The sequence below is a fragment of the Coenobita brevimanus genome, chromosome 111 (assembly GCF_032717465.1).
Source record: "Coenobita brevimanus isolate Jiangsu-jjx chromosome 111, ASM3271746v2, whole genome shotgun sequence".
NCBI classification, from domain to species: Eukaryota; Metazoa; Arthropoda; class Malacostraca; order Decapoda; family Coenobitidae; genus Coenobita; species Coenobita brevimanus.
Window position 1 is genome coordinate 25,718,158 of NC_137064.1, and position 18,579 is coordinate 25,736,736.

The 18,579-nt window shown below is 41.8% G+C and overlaps 1 non-coding gene across 1 annotated transcript; it reads right to left on the reverse strand.

The window, feature by feature from the left end:
• Positions 1–3,867: 3,867 nt before the first annotated feature.
• On the reverse strand, positions 3,868–3,986 carry LOC145417937 (5S ribosomal RNA). The gene has a single exon (XR_013900599.1). It is a non-coding gene; the product is annotated as a 5S ribosomal RNA (ribosomal RNA).
• Between the last annotated feature and the right edge of the window lie 14,593 nt (positions 3,987–18,579).

An 18,579-nucleotide genomic window follows, 5' to 3' on the forward strand; every position in this document is an offset into this window, starting at 1 on the left:
TAGGTAATAAGATATATCGGAAGACATGGACAGAGAGATAACAAAAGATATACATGCAGACAGACATACAGATAGATAGACGGGGAGGTAAATAAACAGAGAGACAGATAAATATAGATAAACAGGAGAAGAGAGTGAAAGAGGTGGAAGTGTAGTAATAGCAGTGCGAAGAAAAATGAAAAAGAATATAAGTACATACTTGAGAGAGAGAGAGAGAGAGAGAGAGAGAGAGAGAGAGAGAGAGAGAGAGAGAGAGAGAGAGAGAGAGAGAGCGCACTCATTATAATTAACTGCAGTCCAGGGCATGATTATCCCACATACATACACATGCACACACACACAAACATACATACACATACATGCACACATACACAGACACAACGAAATCAAACAAATGACACAAAAACAATGACACTGAACTCAAGAGAAACCAAAAACCCAAGTACACACACAAAAAAAAAGATAATAATAATAATAAAATGAAATAAAGAATGCGGTAAATATTAACAGAAGGCGACACAATTCCTCCCGGCTGTGAGTTGAAACAGTCACATTCAGGAAAAAGGAAGAAAAAAGAAAAAGAAAACAACGTCAATACCCTTTCACTATATGCGATGAGTAAGGTCCCGGGGCTAGGATTCCGCACAAGTAGATATTTATGGGTAGATGGCCAGCCTTGTTACCTTGATGGCATTATATGATAGTTAACCTCCAATCACCTAGTGCGAATTGGATCTGTGGTTTTGGTTCGGTTGTCACTTTGATTGGACTAGAGTAGTGACATGTGACGGTGTGTGACGTGTGACGCTGTCTGACATGTGGTGCGTGACGTGGCGGTGTATAACGTGTGACGATGTGTGACGTGTGACGGTGTGTGACGTGTGACGGTGTGTGATATGTAACGGTGTGTGATATGTGACGGTGTGTGATATGTGACGGTGTGTGACGTGACGGTGTGCGACGTGTGACGGTGTGACGTGACGGTGAGTGGTGGGTGGGAAGGAAAGGATTAATTCTACACCGAGCGTCTTGCACAAAAAGAGTGAGAGAGACTGAGGATTCTGAAGATGATGTTAGTGGCTTAAAAGAGTTCCTAATTAACGAAATTAAGACGTTTAAATGGAGAGGGGACGAGGGCTGGAGGGAAGGGGGAAGGGGAGGAGAAGGGGAGAGGAGTGGGGGAGGTGAGGAATGCAGGGAAAATGGGAGGAGAGAAGCGAGGAAGGAGGGGAGAGGGAAGAGGGTGATAAATGAATGAAGGGATCCAGGGGAGGGGAAAGGAGGGAGGGGAAATTAATCATATTTCTCACTCCCAGAAATTAAGAAAGCAAGTCCCATGGGAGGGGTAAGAGGAGGGAGGAAAGGAGCAGGGGGGCAGGAGTAATCTGGAGGCAGGAGAGATAATAGAACTTACGTAGATGAGTTACCCTTGTGGAGAGAGTATACATGCTTCAGGATCATTTCCTCAATATCTTTTTGTGGCTACATTTAGCATATATATATATATATATATATATATATATATATATATATATATATATATATATATATATATATATGTTTGTGTGTGTGTGTGTGTGTGTGTGTGTGTGTGTGTGTGTGTGTGTGTGTGTGTGTGTGTGTGTGTGTGTGTGTGTGTGTGTGTAGGGTAGTCTACAGTATAGCTTCCACCCCATAAAAAAAAAAAAAAAGACACTCGCAGCAGGCATTCTTTTCAAAGTATTCTGGTGTGCTCACGTTTTACCTGCCGTGAAACCGACAGGTATTTAAGTAGTACAGTTGAGGGATTTATTGTCTCTCTCCTTCAACGAAAGTTGGAGTATCTGCTTCTGAACAGCGCCGAGCGGATTTTCTCATGAAAGACAAAGTTGTTCAGCTTTAATTTTTGAGTTGATTTAGCATGTCATCTGTTGCGTCATTTGACACATCAACTGACTATTAGGCGATTTTCAATTTCGGGTATAAGGAGGCATATCAGCGAATTCCTTATGGAACACAAAGTTATTAAGATTAAAATTTTGAGTTGACTGACATGTCAGCTGTCGCATCGGCTGACGCATCAGTTGTCTATTAATCAATATTTTATTTCCATCATAAGTAGGCATTTTAGTAACAGTTATGAAATACAAAATGGTAGAATCTTTTTAAAATTGGCTGCAATAGTTTCGCTGTAGGTCTATGAAGACAGTCTGGTTCAGAAACTGTTGTCACGGACACATGTCTAATTCATATACATTTCACATTTATCGTTATCGCAAAATGAATAAAATATGTCGGTTCAAATCCGTGAGTATAGCTGAAAGCGAGGTTCCAATCCGATTACCTAATATTCCAACACTTTCCACAAGCTTACAGAAATGTAATGAAGTGAGCAAATATCAATACTTCTTTCACCTTAACTTGGCCCAGTTTTTTTCAGCCCTTCTCAGTTCATTTCACGTAGTCCAGTGGCCGAAGACGACAATGCCATGGTTCTACATCCTTTCCACTGCACTATTTCGTGATTAGCATCATATTCCAGTGTTAATCGACATCTGCAACTCAGCATTCAAGATGGAGAGATGGCAGTTTTAGGCCAACTTAATGTAAAAACAGCGTATTTAGTTTTTCTGAGTTTCCAGAAAGTGAAGAGGAATCACAGACAGCAACTATTTAAGATATAAAGGCGTTAAGACTTCTGATCCGTAGGAAAGGGGCAGAACGAGCAAAGAAGAAATATGATAAAGAATAGAAAATGAAAAAAGAAAACAGAAAAGAAACTAGAATGGCACTCAGCAGAGCGCATACCTCCGCCAAGGCCCAACATGCAGTTCCTTTTAATTCAGTCAAGTCTAATCCAATATGGAAAAAGACTACCCCCCCCATAAAAGCATATTTAAATCCGCTAGATCCGGAATTTTATATGGATCCGCGCCGAACTGTACACATTCGTAGATACCAACATTCTAAATATGCCCGATATTTTTTCAGATCCATGCAATATTCACTGAAAAAATTTACGAAACTGTCGAAAAACGCCCTATCTCACAATGTTAAAAAAATGAAAAAACAAACAAACAAACAAACAAATCCTGGATCCGCACCTTTATACGGATCCGCACCAAAATTTAATGGGGTCTATTCTGGGCCAAGGCCCATTCTTCTACCAAGTTTCATGGAAATCCGTCTAGTAATTTTTGTGCTATCTTGCTCACAAACCAACCAACAAACAAACGGACAGGGGTGAAAACATAACCTCCTAGGCAGAGGTAATAATAATAATAATAATAATAAGCATAATAATAATAATAATAATAATTATTATTATTATTATTATTATTATTATTATTATGCTTATTATTATTATTATTATTATCATTATTACTATTATCACCGGGAAGGTAATAATAAAATTATTATTTTTTTTGTCACCATCCACTATACTGTCATACAAATGCCCGTAAGTTTCCCGTGGTAATGTGGTATTTCAGCCTCAAAATTTAAAAGTGTGAGAGAGAGAGAGAGAGAGAGAGAGAGAGAGAGAGAGAGAGAGAGAGGTAATTTAGTTAAAGTGGATCACGGGAAAGGGATTCTATGAGTAAGTGGTCTTATTTCGAGGGAGAGACGACTTTCTGGCAACTATTTTTGGTGGTTGAAGGAGCAGCATTTTTCTTTCTTCTCTCTCTTTCTCTCTCTCCCGTAAAAGTTGTCAGGAATATATACTAATTAAAACTGGACAAATTTCCCATTAATCCTTTCACCCCATGGAGGTTCATTCATTCATTGCCAGACGCCATGTATCCCAAACGGGGTGGCCAAGGGCTTAGAGTTAATTGTTTTACAGGGAGGGGCACTAATCCTCCACCAACCCCACTTGACACGTAGGGATGCCAACAGCATCTGGTGTTCCCAGGCGGTCACCCATCCAAGTACTAACCAGACCCAACGTTGCTTAACTTCGCTGATCGGACGGGAAGCGGTGTACTCAACGTGGTATGGCTAACGTCAGACGATTTCATTCTGGTCGGAGAGAGAGAGAGAGAGAGAGAGAGGTTAGAAACATGCAAATTAAGATTCACAATTTCAGTAAACAATAATATATACAAAGATTTTGAAACTGGACGCAGAACAGAGAAACACAGTTAATCTCTGAGCATCTAAAAATACGAGTAAAGACGAAGAAATTCTGAAGGATGGTGGCGAGAGTGGTCGAGTGTGCTGATTTGTCGAACCCTCCCTATTGACATGGCCAGATTGGTGCAGAGAGAGAGAGAGAGAGAGAGAGAGAGAGAGAGAGAGAGAGAGAATGACGGTAAAGGTGATAAGATGAGGGATTCTGGATGGGGAAGGCGGGGAGTGGAGGGAAGAAGAGGAATAGGCAGAGAGAGAAAACCTGTGAAAAAGAGAGAAGAGAGAGGAAGGAGAGAAAAACAAAGAAAATGCCTATAAATTTAAGAATATAGCAAGGACAGCGCAGGAAGGGAGGATAAAGAATGAAAGGAGGGGAAGATAATGTTGGAGAGGCATACAGAAAAAATGAAAGTGGGAGATAAAGATAGGAAGAAAGACAGGGAAAGGAAAAACAGATAAGTGGAGGAATGAGAGAAGGAGAATGAAAGTCGTGGAAGAAGGGAAGTAAAATGGATGAGAACTCAAGGAGGAAATGGGCAAGAGGAATGGAGGAAGGAAGGATGGGAGAGAAAAAAATAGACAGGTCAAGAATGTGGATGGGGAAAGGAGGAACGGAGAGATTAGGGGAAGGAGGGGAGACTGCTGACGGCGGAGTGGAGGAAGGGCGGAAGGAAAACTGAATACAAAATTAGGTAAAGGAGAAAGATATGGCAGAGAAAACAGAGAAAGGAGGAGAGAAAAATAAGGAGGAAGAAAATGTGATTGGAAGGAGAAGAAGTAAAGGAAGAATGGGAGGAATAAAAATTGAAATTAAATATGATATGTGTGTGAAATGAAGGAGCAAAAAAAAAAAAAATAGAGAGAGAGGAGGAGAATGTAGGGAAAGAAAAGAGGTGGTAAGTAAGAGGGAAGGAAAAGCAGAAAAAGAGAAAAGAGCTTGAGGAGTAAAGAAAGGTGGTAGGGGAGAGGGAGAATATTGGCAAGACACAAGGACGGAAGCAGAAGGTTAGGAGGAAGCACAATAAGGACAGAGAAGAGAGAGAGAGAGAGAGAGAGAGAGAGAGAATCCTCCTCACCTTTCATCACTCGCATCCCTCACTGCTCACGCTCTCTGTCCCTAACTTCATCTGTTTCTCCCTACTCTCCCTCTCACCCCCCTTCTCACTTCCACTCAGCCCTTCCCAGTCCCTCTCCCACTCCCTGCACTCCCTTTCAACCCTCTCACTCCCACTAAATCCTCCCCCTCCCTTGCCCAAATCCCTACACTCCCTCTCAGTCCTCATATTCCCATTCAGGTCTCTCTTGTCCCTCCCCCACTCCCTATAACTCCCTCTCACTCCCACTCAGTCCCCCTTAATCCCTCTCTCACTCCCTGCAGCTCCCAAATCGCACATCTCACTCCCGCCCAGATCTCCTAAATCTTTTGCCCACTCCTACACCTGCAGTCTCCAAACAACTCCAAACACTCCCTCCCATCATACTTACACCCACTTAGCCCTCCAAACTCCCTCTCCCACTCCCTTCAGCTCCCCAATCCCACGCCCTACTGCTCCAATTACCGCACTCCCTTACGCCCGTTTACCTGAAGACGTTGATTAATGCTCGCCTGTCTTCCTTAATTAACCCAGGTGTTGTCGTCTCACCTTCCCCTCGCTATTGTCCTTACTCTAATTTGGTGAGGTGTGTGCATGGATGGTATTGCAAGGTTGCTTGTGTCGGACAGGGGATAAGTAAATTGCCTTGTTCGTCTGGTTATTATGGTTTTTATCTGTTTATCTATCTATCTGACGGATCTGGCACTCTCCGACACCTTAAGTACTTCTGTGGTTGCGTGAAATTCCGTGAGTCTTAGTTATGAGGTAGGAATGAGCCTCCTTGGTTGCTAGTCAAATCGGCCCTCTAATGTAACAAAGACTGGTCATCAACTGAACATAGAGGGGTTAGTGATCACTTTCAAGTCTGACAGACGAGTGGTGAATTACTGTCATTAACCTTGTCATTAACCTGTCATTAACCTTTTCATGACAGGAACAACCCTAGTATTTTATTCCAGCTAACTCTCGACGATTTTATTCAGCCGACGATTTCATGTAGCCGACGATTTTATTCAGTTGACAATTTTTTCAGCCGACGATTTTATTCATCCGACGATTTTTGTTCAACCGACGATTTTTTTCACAATTTTTTCAACCGATTTTTTCATCTGACGATTTTTCGGCCGAGTATTTTATTCAGCCGACGATTTTGTTCAGCCGACGATTGTTTTCAGCAGACGATTTTCCTTTTAGCCGACGATTTTATTCAGCCGAGAATGAGTATAGGATCTTGACTGTTAATACTCGTAATTTTTCCCCAGCTTACTGCCAAACAGACATTTCTAACCAGCCAGTTTAGCATCATTCGACAGGATATTATTATTTACTGTAGCACTCGGGTCAGAACTCTCGTCGATTAAGGAGGTTCCCTAGCACCTTTTCCTTGGCGATTTATTTTTACATACGGGTAGGTAATATCAATACGTATGTTTTTCATGCTGAGGATGGTGGTATGTGAATGACTTAAGGGACACAGACAAAGATAATGACTTGTAAGCATAATCAATCGCTCAGGATGAGGTGTTAGGGTGCTTCGTTAACCAAAGAGAATGTGGGCCTCAGTCTCACTCATTCTACGTAGCCTCAGCAAAAGATTTACGAAAGTGCCCTTCTGAAGTGAAGTGACTCCTGAAATTTATGGGATCGTCAAAACAAGAACAAGAACAACAACAACAACAACAATAACAACAAACAACAACGACAACAACTTATTACTCACCCCTGACCCCCCACAACCTGGCAGCAATACAGGCCAACAGGTACGCTTCCATTCTTCTCTTAATTAACCTGTGCGTATTTTAATCTTGCAACGTTGGATGGATTTACTCAGCTAAGGAGAGAGAGAAATATTAACACACGTGGTGACGGAGTATTTAACCCTCCCAGTCCGAAAAAATCACCTGGAGTTGGCAAGACTGGAATCAAAATGACGTGCTCGGAATGGAATAAAAATAAAATAAAATACAAATGAAGAATAACAGAATAATAACGAGAAAAAAATGAAGTAAAAATGACCCGCTCGACATCAAGAGGTTAATGCACCTTCTCCCTCGTCTTCCCTCGACCTCCCCTGCCCTCTCTTCAAGGTGTCTTCGTAATGGTGGCGTCCAAATAAATGTCTGAAAAAAATCCCAAAGAGGGAGCGCGAAACTTTGCCGTGAGACAAGGATTTTTTTTTTTTAAGGTGCTCTCTCTCTCTCTCTCTCTCTCTCTCTCTCTCTCTCTCTCTCTCTCTCTTTCTCTCAGCACCCAGACTCAAGTCCTCTAACACACCTCAAAAACCCATATGACTATTTTCAACCCTTTCAGTGCGACGACAATTTTAGTAATGTTTTCCTGTTACTGACAGACGATTTTATTCCTCTTAGGGGAAACGTTTAGTAGAGAAGAGTTTAGAAATGAACTTTGACTTCCACAGTGCGAGGTCATCTCAGTATTAACAGGCTTCTACGACTCAGTTTAATAAAATCGTCTGGAGTAAGCTGGAATAGATAGAGCTGGCCTGACTTTGAGAGGTTTAATCGTGCTCGAATTAACACTCTCAGGCTCTGTAATCACTCTCAGATTAAGAAAATATATCATCGGGTTGAAAAGGCTAAAACAAAGTTTCAGTGGATTAAAAGTGCTATTTTATTGACCCTTTGAAGTTAATGACATTTTGTTGGTTTTGTCTTGCTATTTCCTGACTAATTTGTGCTACCAAGAGACAGCCTCTCATACTAAAGCGATTTATGAATGTTACATCTAACCCCTGTAAGTTCAAAAAGTCTCCCTTAAACAAGATAAAATCATCAGGATATAAGCAGAATACAATATAAAGCTGTCAACGTAGTGAGAGTTCAGATATGTTGATCTCGTTAAATATCGCTAAGCCTCACCATCCCCTTGAGTCTCTACCGAGTAACAAACTCCCGGACGATCAAAGTTGCCTTGTTTGGAAATTTCGTCCCCCTTGGCCTGTCCGTCCGGGTAGAGGCATAGATTTACATTGATTATGCTAAAGAGGCGGTGCTGTATCGCGTCGGGGTGCTGGTGGGGTTGGGGGAGGGTTTCAGAAGGGCAGGATTGTTTCTTTATTCTTGGAAGAGACTCAGACGTGGCGAGAGACTTAAAGAAAATGGTCCTTCTTCTAGTTTTGTTTCTTCTTTTTCTTTTTTCCTTATCTTCTTCTATTTCCTCTTTCCTTTTCTTCTCCTTTTTTCCTTTTTCTTCCTCTTCGTCATCATAATCATCATCATCACCATCATCGTCTTCTTTTTCTTTTTTCTTTTTTCTTATTCTCCTCCTTCTTCTTCCTTCCTTTCTCTTTTTACCTCTTGAGTCAAGGAGTACGCATGTTCTTTTGTGTTGTATTAACAAATAATCAAGCTCTGGTGTGTCATGCAGTAGTATTTCCTCTTAAATCTGACGAAGACAGAAATGAGGAGAGACGGAAAGAAAAAAAATACTGTTTGCTCTTTCTTTGTAACTTTGAAAATGATATTCAGTCGTTATCATTATGGCATTAAGCATATATTTATCTGAACTTCCTCCTTTGTCGTGTTGGCATGTGTCTCAGAGAGTAAGATGTTTTTCTCTGACCTTTGGAAGAGACACAGACATAAGAGATTGTATAAGAAAATGCTTTTCTTTCTTTACAACTTGAGAAACAGCTCAAAGACGCTCATGTTTATATTAGTAGGATTAATTAACGTTTTTCCTCTACCACATGTTGGTTGGGTGACAAGGGTAGGAGTCTTTCATCCTTGATCCAGCCATGGAAACGAGGAAAGATCAGGAGAGCAAATATTTCTTCCCTTTCTTTAATTTTTGAGGTGATACACAGCCTTTTTTTTTTTCCACAATAGTAAAGTAGATGTAATAGATTGCTTCGAAGCGGCAGGACTTCTCTCTTACCCCACAAAAAGACAGACGTGAGGAAAATCTTATGAGTAAACGTTCCTAATATCTCTGCACCTTTCAAAATATTTTAGATATGTTTTTGCTTACATTACTAGGATCGAATTAACATTTTCCTCAGTCGAATAGGAGCATTTTCTATTTAACTCTGGCCGAGATATAGACGTCGAGAAGTTGTATTAAAAATGCCCCGTCTTTCTTTATTGTTTTTGAAATGGTGCACTGAGAAATATATTTTTCCTTCTCTCTATGGGGCATGGATTTTTTTTTTTTTTTTTTTTTTTCAGCGGGTCGAGGTTTTCTCTAATTCTTGAAAAAAACAGACGTGAGCAGAGTTGGGGAGGAAAATGTTGCTTCTGCTTCCTCTTCTTAGTTTTCTTCTTTTTCTTTTGCACTACTGGATATGACACTTCTAGCTGCACTGCAATTACCGTCACCTCTGTTCTTCTCTGTCGCCTATTGGTTATCTCAGAGAAGATCGATTTTTCTCTGCTCCATCAAACCGACACATAAATGAGATTAGATCGTAAGAGAAAAATGTTCGTTTCCTTTATAACTTACAGGACATATTGTAGGAGAAAATGTTCCTTTTCTTTATAACCCAAACGATGGTCTATAGGGCTTGTTGTGTGCAGTAGTAGGATATAATTAACATTTTTCCACTCTCTCCTTAGGGTTACATCAGCGTGCCAGGTTTTTCTCGTACCCCTGAAAGACACACGTAAGAAAATGTGAAAAAATGTTCTTTGTTTTCTTTGCAACCTGGGAAACACCGTGAGGATGTGTTCTTGTTTGTGTTTGTAGGAAATCATTAAAGTTTTTCCATTTGTCTTGTCACTGCACTTTCCCTTATTTATAAAAGAAATAAAGGAATGTGGAGAGATAAAAGAAACTGTTCCTTATTTTCTCTGTAACTTAGGCTATAGTGTACTGATTTTGTTTGATTTAGATTCTTTATGTATCATTCAGGATAAGCCCTACACTCTGAAGGCCAAGCAGGAAAGGTCTACGAGAGCAAAGAGATAGTGACTCATACATGGGGCAAAAATGAACATAGTACATTTACAAACACAGTACTACATAGAAAAATTAAACAAATACAACAGAGAATTATGGTGTACAGATCTTCTTGTTTGAGGAAGTTGGTGCAATAATTTGCTTCAAAGGCACAGTTTTCTTTTATCCTTGACCTAAATTATATCCAGACGCCTGAGTTTCGGAAGGGGTGGCTAAAAACAAATCGCCTCCATGCCATTCGATACTTTAACATCAGGTTACCCTCTCTGCAGCTCACATCCCCCTCGATCGCATACCTCTCCACCTCAGTCTTCCACCTCATTCTCGGTCTTGCTCTCCTCGTAGACATAAAAGTAAAAGCAACAGCTGTTAAAGACTAATTCTTCTTTTTCCTCTTTCTAACTTCGAAAGTGGTTCACAAGCGTTCTCGTCTGTAAGAATTAATTATCTTTTCATGTGTCGTGTGGGGTAAGATTTTTTTTCTAACTCTCAGCTAAGGTACACAAGTGAAGAAGGAAAAATGCTTCTTCTTTCTTTGTAACTACGGAAATTATTTTGTCTCAGTAGTTGTTCGCCTAGCAGGGAATAAATGATATTTTCTTTGTTGACGGAGAGTTATATCAGATGACTTTATTATATTTTATTCAGCTGAGGGTGAGTTTAGGAGTCTGAATGATAGTAATGTCACCATTAACCCTCTCAAGGTGAGACAGCTCTAGTATTCCGATTCATCTAACGCCAGATTATCTTATTCGCTGTGAAATAGTCCTAGAGGCCTGAGAGTGTTCATACTATCACCATTAACCCTCTCATGGTCCGAACAACTCGAGTATTTTGTTTTGAGATTACGTCAGACGATTTTACTCGGCTAAGAATGAGTCATGGGTGCCTGAATGTGTGAAATGATCAAAAACTCATATCAGCCACGAACCATGGCTAGTTACGACCGTAGATTTTTAAACTGTAGTTTATGAGACTAATTTTTTATGAAACGCTTACACACTTACACAGTATTCTGAAAAGTCTTTGGGATTTCGACAGTCCCTTCATTCGGTTTCGAAAACATTGCTCGCTATTCCGTTAATTATCGCAAATTAACGGACTGATAATAATGTTAGCTACTGCACGTACCAGGTTTATGGGAGAGTGGGAAAAAGGGGGGGAGGGGAGCATGCGGGACGAGGGAGACGGAGAACGTGGAAGGTGGGAGGGAGAATGAAGGGGGAGATTGAAGGAAAATGCGGAGGGGAAGGGAAAGAGAGAATGCGGGGAAAGGGAGAAGAAGAATGTGGGGGAGGGAGTGGAATATTGTGGGGAAGGGGAAAAGGGAATGCGGAGCGAGCGAAAGGGGAAAGTGAGGGAAGGTGGGAGGGGGAAAGGGGAAGGGGGAATGTGGGAGTAGGGAGAATGTTGTGGGCAGCGTGAGGGAAGGCAGAATGTGAGGTGAGGGAGAATGTGGGGGTTATTGGAGGGAGAAATTGGGGGAAAGGGGGTAGGATAATGTAGAGAAGGGAAGGGAGAATGTGAGAGGAAAGAGGGAGGGAGGGTGCGTGGAGAGGGAGAAAATAAGAAGAAAAGGATAAGAGGGAGGAAAGAATGGAGAAGAGGGACTGGAAAAAAACAGTGGGAGGAGGGAGGAGATCAGAGGACGGGAAGAGAAGTAGAAGGAGGTATGTAGGGGGACAAGAGGAGGAGGAGGAGGAGGAGAAGAAACAGGAAAATGGAGGAGGAAGGGGGAAGAATAAAAAAAGAAGGAAGGTGGGGGTGAGGGCTGGGCTTACACTCTTTAATTACTTTTGTTGTTAATGGTAGTGGCTATGAGGTGGGATTCTGTACCCGTAAAAGGGCGTTAAGAACACGAGGAAAGATTGGAGAAAGTGGGAAGTGGAGGGGGAGGAGAAAAGTGGACAGAAAGGAAGAGAAAGTGGGAAGTGGAGGGGAAGAGAAAAGTGGACAGAAAGGAAGAGAAAGTGGGAAGTGGAGGGGAAGAGAAAGTGGGAAGTGGAGGGGGAAGAGAAAAGTGGAGGGAAAGGAAGAGAAAGTGGGAAGTGGGAAGTGGAGGGGGAAGAGAAATGTTGAGAGAAAAAATGAAAAATATATTACGAGAGATGTCAACAGAATTAGTGAACTGGAAGAAGTTAAAAGAAAGTAATTGAAGATACTTATTGAGGAGATGATAAGGAAGTGTGAGAAGTGGAAGAGAAGACTAAAAGGGATAGAAAGGGAAAGGGAGGAGAAATACTGGGGGAGATTTAAAAAAAAAACGGTGAATATGAAAACTAAAGGGAGAAACGAAAGAGGAGAGAAGGGAGAAAAAAAGTTTGGGGAGATGGAAAGGGAGTACGAGAACTGAAGAGAAAAGTAAAAAGGGAGGAGATGCATGGGAAATAATGAATGGGGAGATAATATAGGGAATAAAAAAATAAGGAAATGGTATAAAGGGAAGAGAAAAGTAAGAAATAAAGAAAGAGATTTAAATATAGGAATCATGAGAACTAGAGAGAAAAGGGAAGAAAAAGGAGAATAATAAGAAGGAGACAAAAGGAAGTAAAATTGAGAGAGAGAGAGTGAGAGAGAGAGAGAGAGAGAGAGAGAGAGAGAGAGAGAGAGAGAGAGAGAGAGAGAGAGGTACCAATTTATTACTAGCATTAAAAAATATATAATAAGCCAGAGGTCTTTTGTTACTAACCTCTGTGCTAACCTTTGGGATTTTCCAAGGTATGTATAAGAAAAATACAAAGGAGCTCTATTCTTATTTCAAGAGAGAGAGAGAGAGAGAGAGAAAGGAGGTAAGGGGAAAGAGTGAAGGGACGTGACGGTAAAATACTACGAATGAGGAAAGTTGGAGGAATGTTGAAGAAAAAAATTGTGATCTGTAATGGAGGAGAAAGGCAGATAGTGAGAAAGTAAAGTGGAAAGAGAGAGTTTTTTTTTTTTTTTATGTGTTCGACTCTGGGCATAGGCTTCACACCCTGCTATCAAGGCCCAGTAGTCCTCCTACATACCATACACCTCTTCATGTCACCACTTCGGCGCTAACACCCACCGTCCATATTGAATACATGCTAAGGCTGTCTCATACAGGACAGGTGTATTGGTATTAGTGGGGGTATTTTTACATGTCGGCGGGTCTTCTGATTTAATGAAATTCAAATCCTGAAAACTGTTCCCTGCCCTAGCGGGGATTTGAACCTGGGTCCGTTAGAATGGCAGGCCACCTCTACCGATTGAGCCACGCTTTCAAGGACAGTTCACCAACGTTTTTTTTTTTTTTTTTAAGTCGACAATAAATTATTTTCTGGAGGAATTTGGTGTGACTGAAGATTTTACATATATTCTTCCTCGTCTTGGTCATCATCATCGTCATCTTGTTAATGTCATTGCCATTTGTACTGTCTGCTTCATAGTCAAAATCATCATTATCGTCATCATCGTCGTCGTCGTCATAACTATCATCATCATCATCATCATCATCATCATCCTTATCACCATCCACAACATCACCCGTATCACCATCCTCATCATCACTATCATGTGAGAATCTGCTAAACTGCATACCAATAACGGCAAAATGGAAAACTGTTGCGTATCAGTATATATACAGCGACAAAATATATGCATTCATAGTCTCTCTCTCTCTCTCTCTCTCTCTCTCTCTCTCTCTCTCTCTCACAGGATAATTGTTCAATTTTACCTGCCTTTCATTCCTCTTCAAATCCTAAACTACCCACTACTTCAGTAACTCACAGGCAATGGTAGCTTCATCTTCTGCAGGATAATTCAAGCCTGTAGTCGTCTTCATAGGCTACTCCTCACCCTTGTAGCGTCTTCGATTCTGGCACGATCCGTTCTGGTGACGAAGAATGAGGTTGTATAGCCAGAAAATAAATGCATACATAAATAATTCCACTTTTAAAACAATAAATGGTGTCCCTACTTGTAACACCCCCTTCACAACGAGACTTTTCCCGACCTCTCCTACATAGAAGATTAATGTCTAGTGGTGGCAAACAGGTACTGAAAAATGTTATTGCAGTAAAGAGGAGTCATGCAGATTCCTTTCAACATCAGTACATGAGCGCCTAAAGGGTTCGTGTCCCATCTTCGTGCAGGACTCGAACACAAAACCTGCAATCATACTCACATTCAGGCTTAAAAATCACCTTCAACTTGATCCACCCTTCATTCCGATTTCAGGAAACATACATCCCACCAATGGGGGGGGGGGAGTGGACCAGAAAATACCAAGTTTCATTCCATGGCCGGTCAGGATCTTGGATGAAGTCTGTTTCCCTTATGTTATGTCCCTGTTCACCCATCAGTGCAGTTTGGGGTCTAGATGTATATTCAATCGCTGCTTGTCATATTCTAGGTGAAGACTCTGTCCTGAAAAAAATAACTGCCTTATCACTTGTACAGTTGAAAGGCATTAATCCTAAGACATTTTCCTGGTACGATTCCCAGGCCGGCCATGAGACTCTGAACAATAATCTTCTTTACCCCACCTTGTTCATATCTGCAAGTGTTAAGGGATCTGGACTGCAAATCTGATGGTTGCGTGGGGGAAGACTGGGATATTGTAAACTGGGATGTCTGCTTTGATAAACCTCGTGCAGTCGATATGCAATTGTCCAAGTTTTCTTCTCTCTGTCATCACCGTCTACCTCACCCACGTCTACTCCCCACCTTCCTCCTTCCCTATTTCTCGTCTCCCGTCATCTCCTTCCCACTTCATCTCGTCCCTACATCACTCCCCACTTTCCTCTTCTCTTGCCTCTCTTCTCCCCTCTTTTCCTGCTGCTCCACTTCATCTCTCCCAGACTTCCACTCCCCCTTTCCCCCTTCCCTAACTTTCTTCTCTTCCCACCACTCCCCCACTCACTTAATCTATCCCCAACATCCACTCCCCACTTTCCTTCTCTACTTGTCACTTTCCCCTCTCCCCCATCCACTCCATCTCTTTCTCGCCTCCACTCTCCACCTTCCTCCTCTTCCCCCCCCCCTCCTCCTCCTCCTCCTCCTCAACTTCCCCTCGCACCCCTTTCTCTCCCTCTCCCCCTCAGTGTTCCAAGGGTGCCGACCCCTCAGAACTCTAGGCAAATTAAAACCCAGGGCAATGCAGGTGTGTGTGTGTGTGTGTGTGTGTGTGTGGAGAGAGAGAGAGAGAGAGAGAGAGAGAGAGAGAGAGAGAGAGAGAGAGAGAGAGAGAGAGAATTTATTTTCTTTTCTCTCCTGCATCCCTCCCTCTCCTATTCTCTTCTCGTCTCTCCCTCTCTTGTCCTTTTCCTTTATCTCTCTTACTCTTCCTTATCTGTTCTATCTCACTCTCTCCTCTCCCCTACGCCTTTCTTCCTCTTTCTCCATATTTCGTCTCATTTTCTCTTTGGTTCCTTTACTCTACTTCTTCCTTTATCTTTCACACCTCTCCTACCTCCTGCATCCCCCCCCTCTCTCTTTCCCTTCTTTCCTCTTCCTTTCTCTCTCTCTCTCTCTCTCTCTCTCTCTCTCTTCTCTTCTTTTCTTCCCATTCGCATCTTCTCTTCTCTTTCCTTCCCTACCGAGTCTTTCCTCCGCTCTTCCCCTCCTTTCTTCCTCCTTCTCCTTCCATTTCTATCTCCTCTTGATATTGTCTTCATTCTCGTCTTTCTCTACCTATTCCTACTTTCGAGAGACCGGGAGACCAGGTAGAAAGTTTCGATATTTCTCGTCTATCTTCCTTCTCTCTTCATCTCTTTTCTCCTCCCTTCTATCCTTCTTCCTCTTCTATCCTCTCATTCTCCTTTTTGTTATTCCCTCTCCCCTACTCCCTTTTCTCCCGCCCATTCTGCACCTTCTCTTTTTCTCTCCCCTCCTATTTCTCTTGTCTCCCTTCCCCTATGTTTCTCCCTCCTCTACTTGGCCTCCCTAATTGTTTCTTTCTCCTTCCCTCTCTCCTCCTCCTCCTCTACCGTTCTCTCTTTCTTCCACCCATTTCCCTTCCCTCCTTTCATTTTTTCCCCCTACCATCTATATCTCTTCTTTTTTCCGTCTGCCTTTCTTCTACTCCCTTTCCCTTTACGCCATTCCCTTTTCCTTACCCTCTCTTACTCTTCTTTTTTTCCCTCCCCTTTCCTCCGTTTTTTGCTTTTCCTAATCTCTCCCTATCCCTTCTTTTTTCCTTCTCTTTTCTCCTTTTTTTTATTTTCCTTATCTTCTCCCCATCTCTTCCTTTTCGCTTCCGTTTCCTCCCTTTTTGCTCTTTTCCTATCCTCTTCTCTTCCTTGTTCTCCCTCTCCCTCTCTTTTCCCCTTCCTATTCCCCCTTTCCCGCCTCCGCCACTTCCGCCTAATCAAGAGTTCTGCAAGTGGTCATACAGCGCTGCCTGGAATCCAAAGCAGTTCCTCACCAAACCACCAGTGTTAGCAAATGGCTGCAAATTTGGCGAATAAAGTTTTACAAAATGGTACAACAGACTCTCATACTCACTTTATAGATAGAGCTAGAGATAGATAGATAGAAAGATTGATAGATGGATGAATGGATGGATAGATGACTGGGTGGATGACTGGATGGATGAATGAATGAATAGATAGGTAGACAGAGAGACAGAAAGGCTAATTCCCAATTTTGAAATACGTAACCTGTAATCGAACAAATTCACTGATGCCACCGAAGTTCAGGAAGCCAATGAAAACGAAATAATGGAGAGGGGCAACTTAGATAAATAAAACTTTATCATATTTCATCGACCTGCATTCAGTGTCGTGGTCTTAGATGCATTTCGGTGGGTATGGATGGGTGCGTCAGAGAAAATGGTAATTACTTCGACTTTGGCACATTAGTTCAAAGTATGAGTGGTTCGTCAGTGGATTTGGAGTATTCAGTTACTGTGTTACTCCGCTCCATTAATACCCCACACTGATTCCGTTTCTAACCAATTGTCATGTGCCAACCACAGTCGTGTACGTAAATTCTCCTGCACAGTTACTGACAAAAACTTCGTTCCGCTTTTTAGTCGAACGATTATCAAACTCCAACATAATATTCGGAATGCTTTGTTAATCGTTTCACTGAGATTCAAAAGTCACTGCCCACTGACTGTTTACTGTAACGTGAAGAGAATGGAGAAAGAGAGACTAACTAGGAGAATGTATATGAGTAAAGTGATGGGGAGGAGGGGAAAGGAAAGGACGAGGATGAGATGGAGGGATGAGGTGGAGAGGTTTGGTAGAGGTGGGTGTCAGTTGAATAGAGGGCAGCCTGATGACGGGGGCAGGGTAAAATGGAGGTGATTAATATGTGGCCACTCTTTCCACGGTTACGGCATCTGGCTAGACAGACTGACAGAAACATAGATGTTGTACTTGAGTAACCCCAGTCTGTCTGGCCGGGCAAACCCATCAACCGCAGGCATGCAATTGCCCCTGCAGTGATGTCCCGTGCAGTGAACCTGTGTTCCCTTGCGGTGGACAGCGTCTCACCACAGTGAGGCTGGGGGAAGAGTGTGAATGTGTGGTTCCCGGATGGACGCCGCATCTGCTTCTCTTCACCCAGTTAACACGGGTACCATGTAGGCTCCACTTCATCACGTTATTTGGTTGTATGGTTACCACCCAACACTGTAACTGGTTTCCTTGGCTACAAGAATCCATTAGGCTTGTCACTCAGTGTAGTGCCACCCGAAGTGGAATAAAGAGTAATACAGTGACAGGAAGTATGAAACAGGCAGACAGAAAAAGAATGATGAAAGTGAACGGAGAAATAGGTAGCACCACAAGGGAATGGATGATGGTCGCACCACATACCAGCAAGACAGACAGCAAATATGAGAAAATTAATTGGATATAATTTAGGGTGAACTAAAGGGGAAAATAAGAGAAATCTATGGAATTTATGAATAACTAAATTTACCCTTTTTCCGGGATGAATCTTTAGTCGAGTGAAAGTCTAGGACGCTAGTAAGAAAAAAAAAAACTTTAACGGATAATATATAAAATAGAAAACGGGAGAAAAATTGGGAAATAAAAAGAGACAGCATCAATAAGGGAGTAAGATGATAATGGAATAAGAAGGGAGAAATGTTGATGAAAAAGATTGGGAAAATTAAAAAGGAAGAATAAGAGAGAAAACAATGGAAAGAAGGAAGGGAATATGCTGGTGAATAAAAGTAAGTAAATAAAATAAGGAGACTAAAAACATTAAGAGAGTGAGGAACAAATATGTTCAAGGAGGGAGATATATCAGTTAACATAAATAGGTAACTAAAAAAAGGGAGAACAAACAAATGAGAGGCAAAAAAAGAAAAAAAAGGAATATATGTTGGTAAATAAAAATAGGAAGGATAAATAGGGCAGGAAAAATGTTACGAACTGAAGAATAAAAACTGAACATTACAAACTGAGTGCACAATAACCAAGGCCGCAGACGGAAACAGCTGCAAAACGTCATGGCGTGCCACAAAGGAGTGAGTGTAAACAGA